Source organism: Silene latifolia, chromosome 1 (genome assembly GCF_048544455.1).
Source record: "Silene latifolia isolate original U9 population chromosome 1, ASM4854445v1, whole genome shotgun sequence".
In the NCBI taxonomy this organism is placed as follows: domain Eukaryota; kingdom Viridiplantae; phylum Streptophyta; class Magnoliopsida; order Caryophyllales; family Caryophyllaceae; genus Silene; species Silene latifolia.
This window is the reverse complement of record NC_133526.1, coordinates 9,701,605-9,722,682: the sequence shown is the minus strand read 5'-3', so window position 1 is coordinate 9,722,682 and position 21,078 is coordinate 9,701,605. Positions and strand designations below refer to the sequence as shown.

The following is a 21,078-nucleotide window of genomic DNA, read 5'->3' as shown; positions in this document are numbered from 1 at the left end:
GATGCTTGTGACCCTATCAATTTTGGCACCTTGGCCCCAAACAACTTTGAAATGCATCCCGCCCAAGTCGGGTTAATTGAGAAGAACTTGTTCGGGGGTCATATTGAAGAGGATGCCCATGCTCATCTCCGGAAGTTTAAGAGGAAAGTTTCAATGATGAAGAAGAATGGGGTGTCCGAAGACACCTTGAGAATGATGTTGTTCCCGTTTTCATTGACGGGCAAAGCGGACCGATGGTTGAACATCCATCCACCGGATACTTTCACTACTTGGGATGCTTTGGCTAAAGCATTCATGGCCAAGTATTACCCTTCCTCCAAGACCGCGATGCTCCGTAATGAGATCCATACGTTCCAACAAGAGGATGGGGAGTCCTTGGGTGAAGCTTGGGACCGTTATCAAGACTTGATAGCGAGTTGCCCCCACCATGGAATACCGGAATGGTACATCACTCAAACTTTCTTCCAAACTTTGCTACCAAGGACTAAGGAGATGGTAAATGCCTCCGCGGGGGGAGGATTTGATCACTTGAATGATGAAGAGGGCACGACATTGATCAAGAAAATGGTAGATTCGGAAGCAAACTATGGTTCTAGAGGAAACATGCTAAGAAGGAATGGGAAGTTTCCTAAGGAAAACTCCTCCAACTCCGAGACAAATGCCAAGCTCGACTTACTCACAAAACAATTTGAGAAGTTTCAAAGAAATCAAGTGCACCAAGCCGCAACCTCACATGGGGCACCCATGGAGGAAGTGGCTCAAGTCTCAAGTTGTGAACTTTGTGGAGGAAGTGGTCACACATATGACTTGTGTGCCAACAATTACAACAACTTTGATGGGAACAATGTGCAAGAGGTGAATGCTTTCCAAGCATTTAACAATTTTTCCAACCGTCCACCTAGACCCTCATTCAACAACAACCAAGGATCCAACCAAAACTTTGCCAACCAATCTCAAGCATATCAAGATTATAAGGGTAACCAAGGGAACCAAAGTAATCAAAACTTTTACCAAGGAAACCAAGGAAACCAAGCTAACCAAGGGTTTGGCCAAGGATTCAATCAATGGAACAACAACAATGGGTTCAATCAAGGATACAACAATAATCAAAGGTACAACCAAGGGCAAAATCAAAGGTTCAATCAAGGGTACCAAGGGAACAACCAAAATTCCAACTTTAAAGATCAAGGATATGGCTTTTCTCTTCCAATTTCCAACCAACCTTTCAACCAAGAGATACCACCCCAAGCAAGCAATACCATGGGAGATGATAAATATGAAAACTTAGTGAAGTTGATAGGGGATTTGGCAAGTAATACCCAACAACAAATCAAGAGTCTTGAAGCTAAAGTGGCTTCCCAAGCTCTCATGAGTTCTCAAAAATCACCGGGTGTATTTCTAAGACAAGGGCAAAATCCAAGGGACCCTATGAAGTCTAAGGAAGTTAATGCTATCATGGTTGGAGTTGAAGAGGAAAAAGAAGAGTCATTTGATTTGCCAAGTCAAGAGGAGTTATCTTACACTACTCCCTTTTCTATGGCTATGGAAACATTCCAAGAAGTTGATCATGAGCCCGAAAAAGAGAGCATAGAAGACTATGTGCTTGAGCAAATAATGACCATTCATGGTACAAGCTTGGATGTTGAAGTCGGCCCGGATAAGGGAGAGATGGTTATGACTACACCAACCACTATGAGTGAAGAATTTGTGCTTGAGGAAATAGTGGAAGCACCAAATGTGAACCCAAAAAAAGAAGAGATGGTGATGGTAGAAGAGCACTCTTTGGCCAAGCAAGAAGAAGTCATTTCTAGAAGAGTGGACATTAGTAGCCATGAGCTTGATGCCTCAAGTGAGAAGTGCAATGTGGTCAAATCTAAAGAAATCCCCATCAAACTTGATGACCCCGGGAGTTTCTCAATTCCTTGTACCGTTGGTGACCAAAAGGTGGATAGTGCTTTGTGTGACTTAGGGGCAAGTGTGAGTGTCATACCACTTGCCCTTGTGAAGAGGTTGAATATTTCAAGCTTAGCCCGCACTTCCATTACAATTAAACTTGCCGATGGAACAATCAAATCTCCAAATGGGATTCTCAAGGATATCATGGTTCAAATTGGTAAGCTTTCAATTCCTACCGACTTTGTTGTGTTGGATATACCTATGGGAAGACGCTCTCGTGTCATTCTTGGTAGGCCATTCTTGGCCACGGGAGGAGCCGTCATAGATGTCAAAGAGGGACGATTGTCATTCAAAGTCGAGGAGGAAAAAGTTGAATTCAAGCTACCACATGCTTCAAAGAAAACCGTGGTTCAAAACATGTTTGCCGTGGAAACTTTAGAACTCCATGAAAATGAAGATGAGAACATGGAGCTCTTAATTTCTTGTGAGCCGAAAGTTGATGATGAGCCACCGGGTAAGTTCCTTGAAGAACAAGTGAATGATAAAGATAAGTGTGGGGAAATGAGTAAGACTTGGGAAACCAAGTTCGATTCTAGCACAAATGCCCCTCCAAATTCAAAACCAAGAATTTAAAAGAAGAAACTCAAAAGATGGAGGAAGAGATCGAAAGTAAATAGGGTATGTGACCCTAATGTTGACAAAGAAACCAAGGAAAAGTTTGAAGAAGAAATGAACCGAAAATGGCAAGAGATTCAAGATGCCATGAGTAAGTTGCATGCTTTGATGATGAAGAACAAGGGTTCATGTGTTGTTGATCCTTGTATTGAAGGTAGAAGGTTGGTGGGATCTCGGGATATTGATCCCGGTTGAATGAAATTTTTGAATGAAGAGGTTTGGTGGAGTTACTTAAGAACCACCGCAATGTATATATTCTTCTCCTCTTTAATTAAGTTTTTTTTACCGCATTTTGCATTTAGTAACATGGTCCGAATAGGAGCTAATCTAAATTAGCTCTCTTTGCATTCATATAGTATAGGTTGCATCGTATTTCAATATTGCATATAGGTTAGATCATGCATTGCATTCTTATTTGAAAACCACTAAAAATTTGAAAAATCAAAAATCACCAAAAACATGTATTTCATTTCCGAATTTCCTCCACACATTTATTTCCATTGGAAATATGTAAATAAATAAGTGTGGGGAGGAAATTCCATCATTTTAAAAATCCAAAAACATGTTATTTATTTTCAAATATTCAAAAAATCCAAAAACATGTTATTTATTTTCAAATATTCAAAAAATCCAAAAACATGTTCTTTAATTTCTAAAAATTCAAAAAACACCAAAAATATGTTGTTTATTTTTCCTATTCTCTCCCTATACTTTGTTCCATTGAGGACAATGTAAATTTCAAGTGTGGGGAGGGAAATATCCACTTTGTGAATATTTGTTTATATTTGTATATACCTTTAAATGTGATAAAAAATTGAAAAATGCCTAAAAATTGAAAAATTTCGAAAAATTGCAAAAATATTGCATTGTATATATATGTTTGTCTAACAAGTGGTGCAGGCACATACGGGACATTTGAGGCATTAGAAGACTAGAAGACCGCTCGGTTTAATCTTTCTTATCTCTTTCTCCTTTTTCATTCCTTTTCTTTTACAATTGTTGGATATATGGAGGAGGATGGGCTATGTCGATGAGGATGTTCCATTTTGGAACTTGGTGTGTGTTGCTTACGTGCTGATAGGTTTAGACAATTGTTGCATGTTTATTTATGTTGCTAGTACTTAGAAATGCATTTCGTATCTTGTGAATATGTGTTGGTTGCTTTATTTACAGTTTGCATCAAGTTTGTACGTATTTTAAAACAAAATGTGGTCTAGGGAGGGATTATGATACCCCAATGATGATTTATGTCTTGACCGTGCCTTCCCCCTCCCCATGGCTCACACCCGTGTCACATGGTTAGCATATGGAAAAAGGGCATGTCCACCAAGTTTTGGCCGCCTTGTGAGACCGAGAGGACCGTAGGCTAGACCTAGACCTCGACCTAACTACTCAAATGTGAGGATTAGAGCCTCCTAGGGTCGGTGCATTCATACCCGACCCCTCACTTAGGATTGTGAGTAGGTCTCCTCGCGAGACGTGTTATGTCTAGACGCATAAGTGTGTCATTCCGTCCTTAGGCCATGATTTGCATTTCATTTTTTGTGCACAAGTTATGAAATAAAATTTGTTTCTACATGCATATAAACCTCACATAGCCAAATTGCCTTGTTTTGTCCCTTCCATTATCTCCCTTTTTTATTCACCCCCTTTGAGCCTCAACCTATTCATTTGGCAAACTCACTAAAATAGCTACATCCCATAACCACCCTTCCTTGATCAAGAATTAGTCGGTTTTGTAGTAGTGTTGTAGGAGGTGATTTGGGTCATAGTGGTGGATAGTATACATATCCACTTGGGTCGGAACTTGGTATGCATTTGGCATTATATATAATTTAGAGGTTTTGAAAAAAAAAAAATGAAAAAAAAAAAAAAAAATAGAAAAGTGAAAAAGTTGTGAAAAATCCAAAAAAGAATTAGTTGTGTTGTATATATACGTGTTAAGAAAAGAAAAAGGCAAGCAACACCCCTCCTCATCATTAAACGGGGTAGAAAGAGCCGTTGCTAAATAAAGGGGCAATTTGATGTTTTTCCAAAATGAGTCGGGTTTACACAATTTTTGCAAGACTTGAGAAAGCGAGTCTTTGTTAGGGTGTAGACGTTACCATTTGTTGAAATAAGAGGAGTACTTTCAAAGTTTTTCCAATTTGAGTTGGGTTTATGCAATTTTTGCATAGTTTTGGTGATCCATGCTATGTTAGGGCATAGACGTGTCTCATGTGTTGCAATAAGAAATGGATGTGATGTGTCGACAATTCTTGATTTGAACTCCACATGTCCAAACGGTGCTTGCACCAATCCCGTTTCGTCCTACTCCTTAGCCTCGTTACAACCCTTATTTCATGGCTTGTGCATTGTACTTTTTGCATCTAATTTGGACGTAGGACGGTCTTACACATTAGATTGCGGGCACGTTCTCACGAGTCGCAGTAGGAGAGTGTTTGGGCCACTTTTTGTACAAAAAACACCCGGTCTTTAAATGAGTGACGAGTGAAATCCGTGAGGTTGTCGATGGTCTAAGTCCCCTTAGTCATGGGTCTCTTTTGGTTGAATCTTGCGCGTGTCGTGTCATTCTTGGAGGAATAGCCTTGCTTCCCCTTTTCCCGCCTTAGAATGTGTTTCTTTGGCTTTTGTGAACATATTTGGGTTGTTTGTGCCACGTTTAGGGAGTTGGCACCTCGTTGAGGTTTTGAGACGGTTTCACCTAACCTAGACCTTTCAATTTTGAAGCAAAACGGCCGCTTAGATGAGGAAAGCGGTTTGACTTTTTGATTGATGCATCTTATGATTGATTACGTGCTTAAATGTTGGATGTGTCAAAAGTTTTCCGCAAGCCCCCACTTGCCTTGCATCGGAATGCATACCTCATTGTGTTTCGGTGTGAGTTGAAGGGACGGAGAAGGCCCGTTACTTGCCTCTCATCGGATATTATTAATTTAGCTAGTCTTTTATATTAAGGGTCTCAGTTTAGTTTAAATGAGCTTACTCGAGGACGAGTAAGGTTTAAGTGTGGGGAGATTTGATAAGTAGCATTTTAGTCGTATTTTGCCCCGCATTTATACTTTATTCCGACTCGATTTTGTGTGCTTAATTGTCTAATAAGCTCATTTAATTACTAATTTATAATAATTAGTCGTATTAGTTATATTTAATAATTAGTCGGTTTTATATAATATTAGTATTATTTTATTATTATTATATTAATTTATTATTATATTAATTCAATGTGTAGGTGAAACGGGAAAGCAAGGCGGAATAATGAGACGGAAAATTGAGGAGCAAGCCAGATTGAGGTGAATTAAAGACGGGTCAAAGCTATTAGTAAAAAAACGAGAGACTAATGTTGAGTGGAATCAAAGGTCAACCTTTGACCTTTAACAATCAAAGTCAACAATCGTCTTCATCAGCGTTGCTTCACCATCATCATCAAGCTTCATCACCATTTTCGACATCACCATCAAACTCGTCCTCCATTCACCATTCATTCACTCACCTCACCTGTTTTCTCCTTCATTAACCAACCCGACATCATTCAGCCCTGCATTTCATCATCTTTAACAACAACGACACCATACCTTCCCTAGCTGCTCGACCTCCATTCATACATTAACAACCCACCATTTCCGCCATTTCCATTCATCAACACCTCCCCTGCATCTCCACCATACTCGACCTGCACCGTCATCTATCACCCCGCAATCATCACCTTTCACCTCCTTTTCATCATCATAAACTCCTACCTCCATCATCCGCCATCAACAATACCACACCACAACATTAAGCAGCTGCTTATCCTTAGACAACCACCAATGATATCAGTCATCATCAACTCGCATCATGAACTCGGAATCAAAGCAACAACAGAATTGAAGCTTCGAGTCCCCTGCCGGTACCCCGGCAGTCGACTACCCACACCGGCAGGCACCAACATCAATTCCTCTCCTTTTCTTTGTGAACGCGCTACCGGTCATAGCCACCGGCAGCCGGGCAACCGGCATACAACAACGCAGACAACATTATCGCATCAATTTGTGTTCCTATGCCGATGCCCCGGCAGCCGCCCCACCGGCAACCATACACACCTAGTGAATTTCCGCCTTTTCTTCATCTACTCGCTGCCGGCACCATGCCCCGGCCGCCGGTGGACCGGCATGGACTCCCCTGCTTCCGTTTTTGACTTTCCCTTTTCCCCTCTTACTGCTTTTGTTTTTTTTTAATAGAAAAAGTGGATGTGCGTGTCAATGATTTTAGAATGTATCGATTAGTAGTTTTAATATGTGTCGATGATGGGGTATTAAGAGTATTATTATTAGATTATTATTATTATTATTATTGTTATCATTATTATTAGAGTAGTATAAAAGAGACACAACACATGACACTACCATTAGACATTAGACACTACCATTAGAATTAGAATAGAAATTAGATTAGTTCATCCTTCTCTCTCAATATTGTAGAACCCTAATATTTACTCTCTCATTTTCACTCAATAAAATTTGCAATCTTTCTTTAATTATTAGTTTAATTCTTCCTTGTTTTTATGCAAGTTCTTCATCTCTCATTAGTATACAATTAGTATTTTGGGTTGTATTTGAAGATTAGAAGAAATTCATTCTTCCATTATTATCCAAGATTGCTACTTTCCTCTTTGTTGGTACAATTCTCATCTTTTGTTTGCATTTACTTTCATTTGTTTACATTTCTTATGTTGTTTAATTGTTATTCATCAAAAGTATTAGTCTTTATCATGTTTGCAATGTTTACTTGTATATTGTTGGAAATTGTTGGTAATTTCTCACCCATGAACATGTGTGAGTAGTCTTATCTAGGGTCTAGGGGGAATTTGGGTAATTAAGGGGATGATTTTGGGTTGTTAACCTTTTGAATTGGGTGATTATGTGGTTTCTACTCTTAATGCATTTGAAGTGTTTGTGGAAATGACTCAATGAAAATTGGACATTTCATTAACATGTTTGGCTTACCTTGGTGCATTGTGCTATTAGATAGTTTTAGAAGTGCTTATAGATGAGTTTTAATGAAAGTTAGAACATCTCTTTGATGCATTCGATCCGTCTTGGTGCTCATGCTATTGGGTAGTCTTTATGCTTTATTTGTAGCTAGTTCATCTCGATCAAGTGACAACTTATTGAGGAGCTTAAGGTGACTAAGAAATTAGTCTTAAACCCTTGACCACTATTATTACCCTTTTCTTGTTAGACCTTGTTTCTCCCCCTAATTGCCCTTTGTGAACCCAAAGACCTTAGCCTTCCATCAATTGAATACAATCCCATTTAGTTTAATTTATACCTTATTGCATATTAGTTTTAGATAAATCAACATCTTATTTTTATTTGGCTAAACTAAAGACTTAAACAAACCAAGTATCTAACCCCCGCCATCTTTGTGTTCGACACCCGAATAAATACTACTTTTATTTGGTTTTATAAATTGTTTTTGATTGGGAAGTGACGGCAAATCCCTACATCAGCGGCATGTTACTAGCAACCCTCGCCTGGGCCGCCTCCACATTCAGGCCTTTAAGCTGCTGATCCATCAGGTCATTCGGCGACGTCCTGCGATCACGGGCGAGCCTTAGGGTGCAAATCAAGAACGGTCTTGTCCTTGTGCGGCCCCCATCCTCTTAAGAATATCCTCGGACAGTCCGCGCCAAAATGATCTGCAAAAGAAGCAAAGCAAGAGTTAAGCAAGGAATGAACCAAAATTCAAAAAGCAGACGAAACATTGAGAGCGACCATGGGCCTCACACCGACCCCACTCACCTGCGCCAGGGCCGGTATGAGGCCGACATGGAGAGCGGCTCATCCGAAGGATGATCTCGCGTCGGGGGGATCCATCTTTTCGACACCCCACTCTTGTCCGTCTCAAAGAGCCTCATCGTGACCCTCTCATCCTCATTAAGAGGGACCTTGTCGGCGTCCATCTTAAGCTTTTTCCGTTTAACCCATCTGTCATGCTCCGCCTTAGTCTCGCACCGCAAATTAACTTAGTCTTTGGAAGGACCGGGGAGCGGATAGTCATCCGGCACCTCAATATACACCCAACGATCTTTCCAGTCTTTACAAGAAGACTGACTTATCAACGGAGACGTAACCCGGCTCCATTTGCACGATGTACCATCCGACGCGACCGGAAAATGACGGCCGAAGGTGGTGAAGCCGACGGAATAAATTAACCGTTGGGACCTCTCCCTTAAAGAGACAGAGCCAGACGAAGCCGACTATGGTCCTAAATGCCAACGGGTGTGGGCCCACGGCGACGTTCATGGCCCTAATGATGGCCATAACGTAATCATTCGGCGGAAACCGGAGCCGTACTCCAGTGCCGCATATATACGCCGGTGCAACCCGGTGGAGGGCAACAGATGGCTCGACTCCTCTCGGGGATAACAATTTTGTATCCCCTGCCAAAGTAGAAATGGCCCTCGAAAAATGTCTCGCCGGAACAACGGGCGAACTTATGGGTCCAAGTACGGTCGGGCCGACCTTACAAGGTTCGCCGTGATCCATGACGTCTCGCCTCCCCTCATTAGGGTGAGCCCTTTCAGCATCATCACCAAAATCGTCTCCGTCGTCATCAACATCATCATCATCCTCCCATTCCTCCAAAATTTGAGGATCAACTTCAGGAGAAGGAGACCTCGGACCCCCGGACCTTAGTGGGATGGCGGCGGTGCCTCCCCTTCATCAGGACGCGACAGGGAACCCCGGCGCGGGGTTACTAGGTCCGGCCTCAGTAGAAGACATGGTAGAAACAGTTATTCAACAAAATAAGAGATCGAGAAAAGTTTGTTTGTTTACCTTGAAGAAAAACACTAGCCAAAGTAACGACACTGAAGATTAGAAAAGAGAAAAACCCTTGGAAATTTGGAGGAAAGAAAATTTTAAGAGAACGAAATTGGTGCCCAATTTCAAAGACTAACTGCCCTATTTATAGGAAAAAGCCCATGAAGAAGGACCAATCAGGGCACAGCCCACGAAACGTCAGCCAATCAGCAATCAGACACGTGTCAGACATGCGGCCACGGAATGTCAATCGTTGCAACAGTTGAATGTCAATCAATGCAACAGTGACCAAGCGTCTTCAACACGCCCCTTCATATCTCTCTCTGCTGTTCATCTTCCTCAACAAAATCCTAAGTATCCGTTTCTCCGCCGGCCACATGATCAACCAAGCCGAAAGCACGGCCGGGGGCAATCAGAAACAACCGGCACTCTCCACCCTGGTCTCAGCCAGCGTCATTGCCTTTTCCACATCGGATGTCCATTGCAAAACCATGTGGAGGGGGGATATGGTACGGCCTAAGCAGAGCCACGCCGAGGTAGAAGAAGCCGGGGCAGAAAATTTTCACTTACGCAGAATATACGCTCAGCATACATCGGAGCCCATACCACGGCATAGACTACGCTGGGGGCAAATTGATGGGGCATATTCTGCACCCGCTGACCAAGTCAACACATTGAGCAAGGTCAAAGATATCCACAGCAAGTCAACGGCTTAGACAGCCTAACCGACGAGGCTGTCGGCTGTCCCCGATGGGTCCGGCCGGGGCAACCAGCCAGCCGGGGCACACATCCGCGAACTCATATCCAAGACCCCTCGGCGGTGGGTCAACAGGGCCCGCCGGCCTGCCATAGGTCCCTCGGCCGAGGGGTAGATCAGTCTTTCCACCTGCTAGCCACTTGGCCACTTGGCCACTACGTGACAAAAGGTGAAAGTCTATAAATACTCCTCAACTATCATTGAGGAAAGGATCCACAATTTAACCTAAGAATCACTATTCATCTGGTAATATCTTCCTTATCTCTCTACAATACGTACTTTGCCAAGTAACAACCACTTACCTCCCTAAGTTACTGACTTGAGCGTCGGAGTGAGTTCGCTCGGTCCAAAGCCGAGCCCTCAGTTTGTTCATCGTTTCAGGAGACCGCAAGGAGGATTCAACTAAAGACGTCATTCTACAAGCACGGGTGGTAACATATAACTGCTCTAGAATTACACCCGGAACAGGTACTAATTATTATCATCATAAAATTATACAGTATATTAAATTTAAAATCTATGCAATTATATTAAACTTTATAGTTTATTAGATGTATAGAGATATTAATTATTTAACATACAAAAATATAATATAAGTAGGTTATAAATAATTCAAGTTAGATTCCATAATATAAGCTGGTTCGTTATTAGAAGGTATAGTGCTTAGGTTGAATTTAATTGGGATTATTGATAGGATGGACTATGGAGTGATTATTGCAGACCGCCAATAGGATGAATATTGTTATGAAATAACCCTATATAATATTGCATAATTCTTTCGATTTGATTTAATGCATATATGTAATAAATTTATATAAATATATAATCCTCTTAAAATCGCATGCCTAAGTAGTAAAAGTAATTTCGTGAGTAAAGAAAAGAATTGTGGTAACATTGGATATAGTTATATGATAGTAATCACTCATTTAAATAGTAAAAGTAACAATATTATCAGCGAGATTAGTGAAAGTGGTAGAAACAACAACAGGAGTAGTGAGATAATCAATATTAATGCGGCAATAGTGGAAGTAACAATAATTACGGCGAGAGTAGTGAAATTATCAATATTAATGCGGCAGTAGTGACAGTAACAATAATTACGTCGGGAGTAGTGAAAGTAACAATGATTACGGGCAAGTAGTGAAATGTTATTACTATTGTTTCATTAATAAGAGTAAAATATTAATAGCTGGAGTAGTGAATTTGTCTTAAAATTTATTTCATCGTAATTTTAGGATATGTCATAGAAAAATATATTAATGATAAATTTATGGGTTATGTAACTTTAAGTAATTTTATTTAATGAAAAAAAAATTAATGGTAAGTAGAGGTAGCCCGGGCGAAGCCGGGCACCAATACTAGTTTTCCATGATTTTACAAAACACATGAATTGGCCAATTTATGTAAATTGCTCAAAACTCATTTGGTTGACATCCGTGAGTTTGATTGATACAGGAGTATTCAATAACTTAGAGGGGCTAAGTAATTAAACTCTTCCATTATGGAGTTGGAAATTCATGGGAAAAAGAAAATTCCATAATTTGGGGTAACCAAGCATCTCCCATTTTTCCAAATCATGGGATTTTTCAATTTACCCATTTTTATGAGGGCAACAAAACGAGGCCGTTTTACTAGGACTTTTATTTTTATTTTTACAAATTGTGCTATAAGACCATTTTTAGCAAAATATTACCTCAATAACACGCACAGCCCAACTAAATAGTTTACGTAATTGCTCTTTTATGGATAAGTTTTAATCTTTCATAGGCTTTTTTCATAAAATTTCCATACTTTGTCCTTCTTTAGATAAAAAAAAAAAAAAACTAATCAAATTCTCTTCTTCTCTTCCTCTTAAAAAAATCAATCAAATCCTTATCAAATCATTCAATTATAATTTTAAATATTATATTAATCAAGTAATAATTCATAATTCTTACTCCACAACAATTTTTATATCAAATTAGGTGTATAAATTAAATTAGGATGGATAAAATTAGGGTTTGTAAATTATAAAGAAGTTTGGGGAAGGTGGTGGTTGGATGGTAAGGGACTAAGGGGAGGGGCTGATGGTGACATGGGGAGGTCGTCGGGTGGTGGTGTCGAACGGTGATGGTGCTATCGGGGTGGTGGGGGGTAAGGGAGTAAGGAGGGATATGTTGGTAATTTTTTTATGTTAAGTGGAAAGATATAATGGTCTTTCATGTCCACGATTGAGTAAATCATGTCTATGAAAGAACATGACCCATAATTTAATAAGCTTGTAAACTAATACTCCCTTCATTCAAGCCCAACACTCACATTTGCCTTTTACACATTTGCCTTTTACACATTTGCCAATGCAGGTTTTGCATCGGCAAGAAGACTAAGGAAGCTAGCAAAGGAGCTTACAAGTCAAGCATAGGGAAGAGGAGTGAAGAGAAGAGCAACAGGACTCCCAGCCGGCTGGACATCAGCCGGTCCACCGGCTGAGAGTCCCCCTATACGAGCCATGAGAAGAAGAAGTGAAGGAAGACTCCAAGCCGGCTAGTCGGCAGCCGGTCCACCGGCTGGCAGTCACTCCTTGGAGCCGGTTCAAAGCCGGCAGCCGGTCAACCGGCCTACCACACCTGGCAATTTAATTGACATTGAAAAGTTCCATCGGGCTATTTGTCGGTCCTTAGACCGGCGGCTGGCTGGCTCAGACTCCTCTCCCCGCATTTGAATTTCCTTGTAATATTTGACCTAAATATTTGAAAAACTATAAATTAAATACCCCTCTCCTTAATCATTTTCGGGACAATACCCTAAATCTAATATTAGCCTCTTAATCATATGCAAACCCTTAATCAAAAATTTCAATCTTTTCTCAATAAATCTTTAGCTACTTGTTATTATAGTCTAGATATGGTTTAGTTGGATTGTTTACATTTGAGTATTGGGTTGTAACTTGGAGATTGGTGAAAATTGTTCTTCCATTAATCAAATATTGCAACTTTGTCTTCATTATTGGTATAATTCTTCCCTTATTGTTGTTTACCTTTCATTTGTTTACATATTCAAGTTATTTAGTTGTTCTATCTTCATATCATGTCTCTTCTTGGTTGTTACATGTCAAAGCATCAATCTTTTGTGTTTGTTATCATAATTATGTGTGAGTAGTGCCTTACTAGGATGTAGGGGGATCTCTTGTAGTATTAATGAGAGAGTTTTGGCATGGATTAATAGTAATTCTTTGGTTGTTTACATTTACCACTTGTTATGTTCTTAAGGTGTTTGATGAATTGCCCCAATGAGTAAGTTTAGTAATTTCACTAACAATCTATCTACTATTTGAGTGAGTAACTTGATTAGTAACTAGGATTTGATAACAAGTTGTGAGTTAGGTTAATTGAATGAGTAAGTTGATTAATCTTGACTTAAGTGTAGAATTTACATCGAGAGACTATATATGTTGTGACAACCTAGATAACTATTAGTCCATGCCTATTTCCCTTCTCCATGCTACTTGGGTGAACCCGATCGTCCTAGTCCTTAATTAATCTTGTCTTAAAACCATCTTAGTTATTGCCAATTCCTTATTTGCTTTAGTTTGCATCTTAGTCATTAGTTTAGAATTCAAACTACTCCCTTTTAGATCAAACTAAACTAGTTATAAACGAGTAATCTTAGTGCCTCAATTTCCGTCCTTTAGGTTCGACCCTTTTGCATATTACAACGAGTTTTCGTTCACTTGCGAGAGGAGTAAATATAAAACTCACATCATGTGTCAGAGAGGCCGCACGACGCATGCCGTAAGGAGCAAGGAGGACCGAGTAATTGTCAATAAACCATTTCAACCAAAACTTAAGCGTTGGTTGAAGTCCCAAAATCGGTTTTATACTGTAACACACCCCCTTACACAAATGTCCTTTGGGCTTGAAGTGTGGACACGACTACAGCCCCCACCCCCACCCCCACCCCCACCCCCACCCCCCCAACGTGGTGTTAATATTCCACTTTAGAATTGAGAGGATGATAGGCTATCGCACACCTATGTAAAGATAATTATCCTAGACAACAAATGAATGTAGCAATAGGGGTCGAACACAAGGAGACGGGAATTGCGTTGTGAAATGCTATGAGAAGATTTCTATCAAGATCGAATTCGTTTTGGGTTTGTTTGTTTGGTTTGGTAACTTAACAAAAACTATGATGTAAATTATATAATAAAAAGGAGTCTAAGTGGGTCGGGTCACACATGCAAATGTAAATATATAGTTGTGTTAAACTTGGTATTAAAAACATTGTCAATTGCTTAGGCATAGAGACACCCACCTTACGGCATTAGTGTCAACCATAGACCGGGTCCTAGAGAAACTCTCGTCCATGACTAGGTCGTCCTACTACACATGTTTAGTCTAATTCAATTCAGTGGCTCTCGACTTTAGAACGAATGAACAAACTTAATCAATTGAATAAGGCCTTAAACAAAGATTAAACATTATAGTGCAAACATGTGATAGAAACAATTGAACAGTATTATTATCAACCTATTTTAACATATTATATATTTGATTTTGCATGGCTCCCCTAGCCCCTAGACTAGGAAATTTAGCTACTCATATTACAATGTAAATTATAAACTATATTGTAAGAAATGCTAAACATGATTGTGTGAATTATAATAACAAAATGATATAACATGTAAAATAAGTTATGCTAATGAAGTGTAAATAAAGTACTAATAATAAACTATGCATAAACTAAGTGAAAATGTAAAATCGTAAACTAGAAATAGAAATACCTTAATAGAAATGAACTTGTATGGAAGAAACAATATTAGAACCAAATGCTTGAAATGTATTAAGGACTAAATGTTTGAGAACTACAAGCTTAACAATGTTGAAAACTAATATGAAAACTATTGAGAGAATTATAATGCTTAAGGCTATGTAAAGTATATGAGACGTAAGAATAAGATGACCATATGTAGATACCTCATTTCTGCACCTCTCGCAAACCACCCGGTGATGATTGGGCCGCATGTTTGGTACGCGAAACGATTTGTGACAATTCGTAAGATTATCGTCAAGTGATTGCTCAAATATTGATGTCTACCTCTTAATTGTCATCTACTTGCCGATACGGTCATTTTGACGGTAATTAGAGTACATTTGGAGTCCGGGCTTAAAACCGTCTCCATTTTCTGATAACCGTTAAATCCCGAGTCAGAATGTTCTGGAATGTTCCGGATATTTCTATTCCATATTTCATAATTTTCATCCTTTGGTAAACAATTTCCCGAAATATTCACATAAGATATTAAGGAAAACCAAATTATTCCGTCCTACCATAACTTAAACACGGAAATCTTTCTTCCGCAGGAGGAAACCACTTGGGAACAGACGCAGCAGGTGTTGCGCCTCTTCCAAGAGACGCAGTGACTGCTGCGCCTCTTCCCAGGTCCTATTCTGCGTAGTTTTCGTATCTTTTTCATATCTTTCCGAGATTCACTTCCAAAGAGTCTCCGAAACCCTAATTCCTTCACGTGATTAGTATAAATAGGAGTCTTCGCTCCTCATATTTCTCACGCGAGTGTCCGCCCTTCTCTTCTCCCTTTGCATTCTAGACCTTTGTTCTTACTTTTTGGCGTCTACGTGCTTGAACATTCGACCACGTAAGCTCGGATCCTTCTGAGTACCAGCCTCGTTTGCATGACCGACCAATTTGACCAACTCCACATCAATCAACTTAATTAATTAATCGTTTTCCTCTTACGAGGGCATTTTCTTTGCATTCGCGTCGAGCATCACTAATCGATATCTTAGTCCTTCTCGTTCCGTCAACATGTAAGTCTGAGGGTGTATAATCCTTGTTTATTTATTGTATTTACTTTTTGTATCATCAATGTAAGATTTACGTCGAAAATACCAATTAAAACCGATTTCTAAACCGTGCTTCAAAACCTCTTTTTACGGATTTCCAGGAGATAATCGTTGAGAAAGGACGCAGCAACTGCTGCGCCTCTTCGAAGGAGCGCAGCACCTGCTGCGCCTCTTCGTGAGACTGCCGCAGTTCCTGCTTCTTTTCTTCTTCCTTCGTCCTCTGTAAATTCGTTCGTTCGTTCTTTTTTATTTGTTTGTTCTTTAATTCTTCGTCATGATAACATAATATTTCACATGTATATTATTATTCACCGTTAGCATGTTTAATTCATCATAAATTCGGCTTGAATCCCAAGTAATCTCATATTTGCGGGTTTTCGTCATTAAAATTCAATCCGGGTTGTAGAAATCCAATTCGTTCATATTGAGTTTCTGGAATTCGATCTTTGATAAATTTTTATCTGTTTATTGTCATATTCGTCATTAATTTGTCATTAATTCATCATGTTTAGTTTAGTCTAATTAATTTGTTTAGTTTATTTCATTCACTCATGTCACTAATCAATCATTCTTTCATGTAAATAATCCGTCTTTATTCCGTCTCATCCATGTTTTATTGCTTCATGACCCGTTAATCACATGTAAACAACCTATTAATCACTTCCATCCGAGTAGATAATTTAATCAATCATTAAATTTACCGACGAGTATTAACAACACGCAATTCCGGCTTCACAGCCAGAATCCAGGTCAGGAACAGAAGCAGCAACTGCTGCGCCTATTCCAAAGGACGCAACTCTGCTGCGCCTGTTCTGGGTTGAATTCTGTCCCTGAACTCCGTTGTTGCTTGACCTAGTTTAAATTAGCTTACGTTTAATTAATTATTATCCGTATTATCACCTCCTGTTGTGTTCGTTAATTTACTCTTTTATTCGTTTTCTCAAATTATCCGTTTTAAAGGTATTTTCGACATAAATCGCCTATTCCATTGTAATTATTGTAATTTTCATTATTGTAATTTTATTGTATTTATCATATTTCTTGTATCCATTTGTATGTTTTCACGTATAATCAATCTTAAATCCTACTTCGACCTTAATTGTATGTTAAACTAATTGTCAACCGACTTAGTTAATTTTCACATGTTAGGATTAAAACTTGGATGTTGCATTGCATGCATATAACCGACGATATATCAAGTACAAATAACTTCCCTAATCATTAGCAGAGGCCGCTATCGAGGCGGGCGGGATTAGGTGTTCGATCAAAAGAGCTTCCTAATACGTACCCTCACCCCTTACTCCAGATCGATCTCCGTGAGCACCCGTGTTCATTGAGATCCACGAGAGTCATTCTAGACATAGAATGCTAAGGGTAACGATTGCTTAGTGTTCATGTCTCTACTTTGTGTCTTGACATGACACGAGGTATTCGAACGGTTCCAATATCCCATAAAAATTGGTGGCGACTCCATACAAAAATGCAAACGCTTGTTCCTCTTTCCTCCCAAGCGCCCCCGTGGGCATCCCCGCTGTCCACACCCTAATGACGGATTAAGGCCCCTATTTATAATAAAATAGGGGCATAACATAAAAATGCTAGAGAGGGTCAACTCCGATTGGGGTTGCCAGCCCCGATCGGGGGCGTGGTTGTCCGGGTTCATTTCTCTTAATTTCTTGCTTAATTGCTTGAGGGATCCAATGTTCGTGATAAATGCTCCCTTAATCACCCGGTAATGCTATATATTCTTAGCATCCAAAGCTCCATAGCATCCAATGCTTACACCTCAATTTGAATTTCTATTTTTGGGCTTGACTTTGCATTTGGCTTTATTTGCAATTTCTTACTTCAATCCACTAAATCTTCATGCAAAACCCATGCAAATTCATATACTTAGTCCAATACTTGGTCTTGTTTAGCTTAGTGAACTTCGTGTATAAAATGAGAAGAAAAAGCCTTTAAATGCTTAGATTCCTACAAAAACGTAACAAACACAACAATACGCCTAGAACACGTACAAGATTAGCTCAAAAATATATCATTTAAAGTATGAAAAACAATAGAAACCGAGCTAAAATGAGGGGTAAAAGCATATATAAATGAACACATCAGGGGGATGGTATTCGAACCTTTGACCTTGTGATCACACTGGCTTTGATACCTTTTAAATTTAACAACGGGTCTGGGTCAGACCGAAACGGAGGAAACAGATTCCACAATACAAGTCCAAGAGTCCTTCACTCTTAAACCAATTGACAATAGAGGGAATAACCATTTGCCTTATAAATTGGAAATGCTTCCCTTCTTTTCTTAATTTGAGACAACTCTCACATGTGGGACTTTGGGGTTCTTCACACTAATTGACTAACAAACGAATTTCGGTGAATTTGTGAGGGAGAGAGGACGGGCAAACTGACTAGTCTAAGTTAAGTATCCGGAGGTCGTATTATTTTCAATTTGAATGTAATAATTCATAATATATTATTAATAAGGAAGAATAAATGAAAAACAACTAAATTTAATTTGGGTGTTTTTATGAAAAAATAAACATTTTTCATTTAGGTTAATTGATTCAGTTCTTATCGGTTCAGATTCAGTTTCGAATATCATTGGATTAGCATAGAGTTCGATTCAGTTTCGGCTCGATTCGAATTGAGTCAGGTTTCAGGTGTTATTTAATTTATTCATATCGGATGTTCGATCGTTTATCATTTTAGATATTTTCGATCGACTTTTAGGGTTCGGTTTTGTTTTGCCAGGTCTAATTGTACTCTTTACTGAATTAAAATTTAACTAGTTTAGATCCCGTACAATATATGCACGGTATTTATAAAATTTTACTTTTTAGTCAACTTCGAATTATTTATGGATTTTAAATTGATAACTCACTTATTTTTTATGTTTCTCATCACTTATTTTGATTTGAGAAATAAAAAATAAAACTGTAAAAAGTCATGAAATGAGTATTTTAATAAAAAAAATCTTTTACCGAGAAATTAATGATGTTATTTTTAGAATTTTTTTTACTATTAACATTTTTTGTGCAACTTCTTATCAATAAAAGTCAATAAATTTTCATCGTACCATTATTTTTTAAAAAAAAGTATATAATTTTTTTATCATATAAGAATGGAGATAAATTTGTGGAGAATGTGATCAAATATGGAATATTTTAAATATTAATTTTTAAAGATTGTGTCATTAATCACCTAACATACTACTTCCTCCATTCTTATATGATGTACCCATTTTATTAAAATACTCCACTCATATATTCAACAAATGCTATATCATATAAAAATGGAGGAAGTATAATATATGATAAAAAATACTAAGCTTCATTTTAGGAAATATGATTTAGACGGGAAAAATAAAAGTTTAACCTATTTATTTAGTAAATAGGGAATTTCTAAATGCTAATTTTTCTAAAGATCACAATCTAAAAACCGGGCGACACTAATAAAGTAACTGAGTACTAACAACTCGAATGGAGAAAGTTTTAGTTGTAGTGAATTGGATTACTCACAAAATTTAATTGATAAATTCTATGTTATCACAATTTAAAGAATTTCATACAAAAATGACTCATAAATGATAAATGTATAAATTAGGCAAGTAACATAATTTTGGTTTATTAAAAAATAAAATTTCAAAGATAGAGGATTTTTTCAACGGTACCCCTCAACCTTTTCATTTTCTAAAAGTACCCTTCTTTTTCGGAATTTTTTTTAACAAGCCAAGTCACATGATTATGAGTTTAGAAAACCGTAATTTTTTTCAAGTTAATCGTCTTTACGTGATCTTCAGTTTAGCCGAAAAAACATTGAATTTTGAACTTGCAGTTGAGAGTTACAGTCAGTTAAAGGTTTTGGACGAAATAAATTTTGCCTGACCATATCTCTCGTCTACGAGTTCCGAAAGCGATTTTTTTTTTTTCCAAATACATTGTCTTTATAGGAACTTTGAGTTGAAATAAAAAGTTGAGTTTTCTGCTCTCTTATTAGCCAAGTGTTATGTCTAGTTAAAGAGAGTAACAGTGAGGAAATGAAAATGTTGAGGGGTATCATTGAGAAAAACATAGGTATTCCGGATGGAACAAGACACGAAAACAAGTATACTCGAAAAACCCAAGTCCATAAGATAGGCTGATCAGCATGGTATAATTTGTCCCTAATAAAGGGTGTAAACTCAAACTCTCGCTTGTGACCGCTCACCACGTCTCTCCTATTAAGCTCTTTCACTTGCAGCTTATAAGAGGCTACGTACTTATGATAAAAAAATGTCCGTCACAAATGAGAATTTGTGATAGCAGGATGTAATGTACTACCTTTTCACGTACACAAATCGGAAAAAGTAAAACAAAGCTCACAAATAGTCATTTATTATAATGAACATTTTATTCTCAAGTGAACAAAAATTGAAAATGAACAAAACACCATATAAAGAGAGCCCAATATTTTGGGTTACAAAAGCAACAAAACACACGCATAAAACTCAATAAAAATCTTATTCAATCTCTATAGTCATATCATATCCTTGATTAATCAGACCGGCCAATTCAAGCATATAGGTGAGGATTGGCAGCGAGATATTCGGAAGCAGTGTCGAACATCTTCTTGATATTCTGTTTTCCAGCTGCGACGTGGTCATCAGTTACCACAAAATCTCCCTTTGTGTGGTAGTTTGTCACCATCGTGTAGTGTGTCCCGTTCCCTGATGGCTCGAATGTCGTCTCGTGAACTACATATTCTATGTTTTCACGAAGTACATCACCTTCAATGGTGGTGTACTTGCAGTAGAACTTGCCTGCATCAATTCTTTTTAATCATCAAACAACCAAACCAAACCAAATCGTAATCGACCTTGATAAAAATCTACCCATAGCATTTCACGAAGTAATTCCCGTTTCCTTGTGTTCGACCCCTATTGCTACATTAACTTGTTGTTTAGGGAATTTATCTTTGCATAGGTACGCGATAAGCCTATCAAAGGAGTTATAAGATGTCTCGTGAACTACATATTTGGGATTTGGGATTCACGAGACAACCTTCGACATTTCACGAGACAACCTTTTGTGTTAATGCCTCCTTAATTGCGTTTG

At 38.5% G+C, this 21,078-nt stretch overlaps 1 protein-coding gene and 1 non-coding gene across 2 annotated transcripts in view; both read right to left on the bottom strand.

Annotated features, from left to right (window-relative positions):
• The window catches only part of LOC141597379 (lysine-specific demethylase JMJ26-like), a 40,147-nt gene that overhangs the window by 8,710 nt on the left and 10,359 nt on the right, over nucleotides 1-21,078 (bottom strand). The gene's annotated exons all lie outside the window — the stretch shown is intronic.
• On the bottom strand, nucleotides 328-434 carry LOC141619741 (small nucleolar RNA R71). The gene has a single exon (XR_012531796.1). It is a non-coding gene; the product is annotated as a small nucleolar RNA R71 (small nucleolar RNA).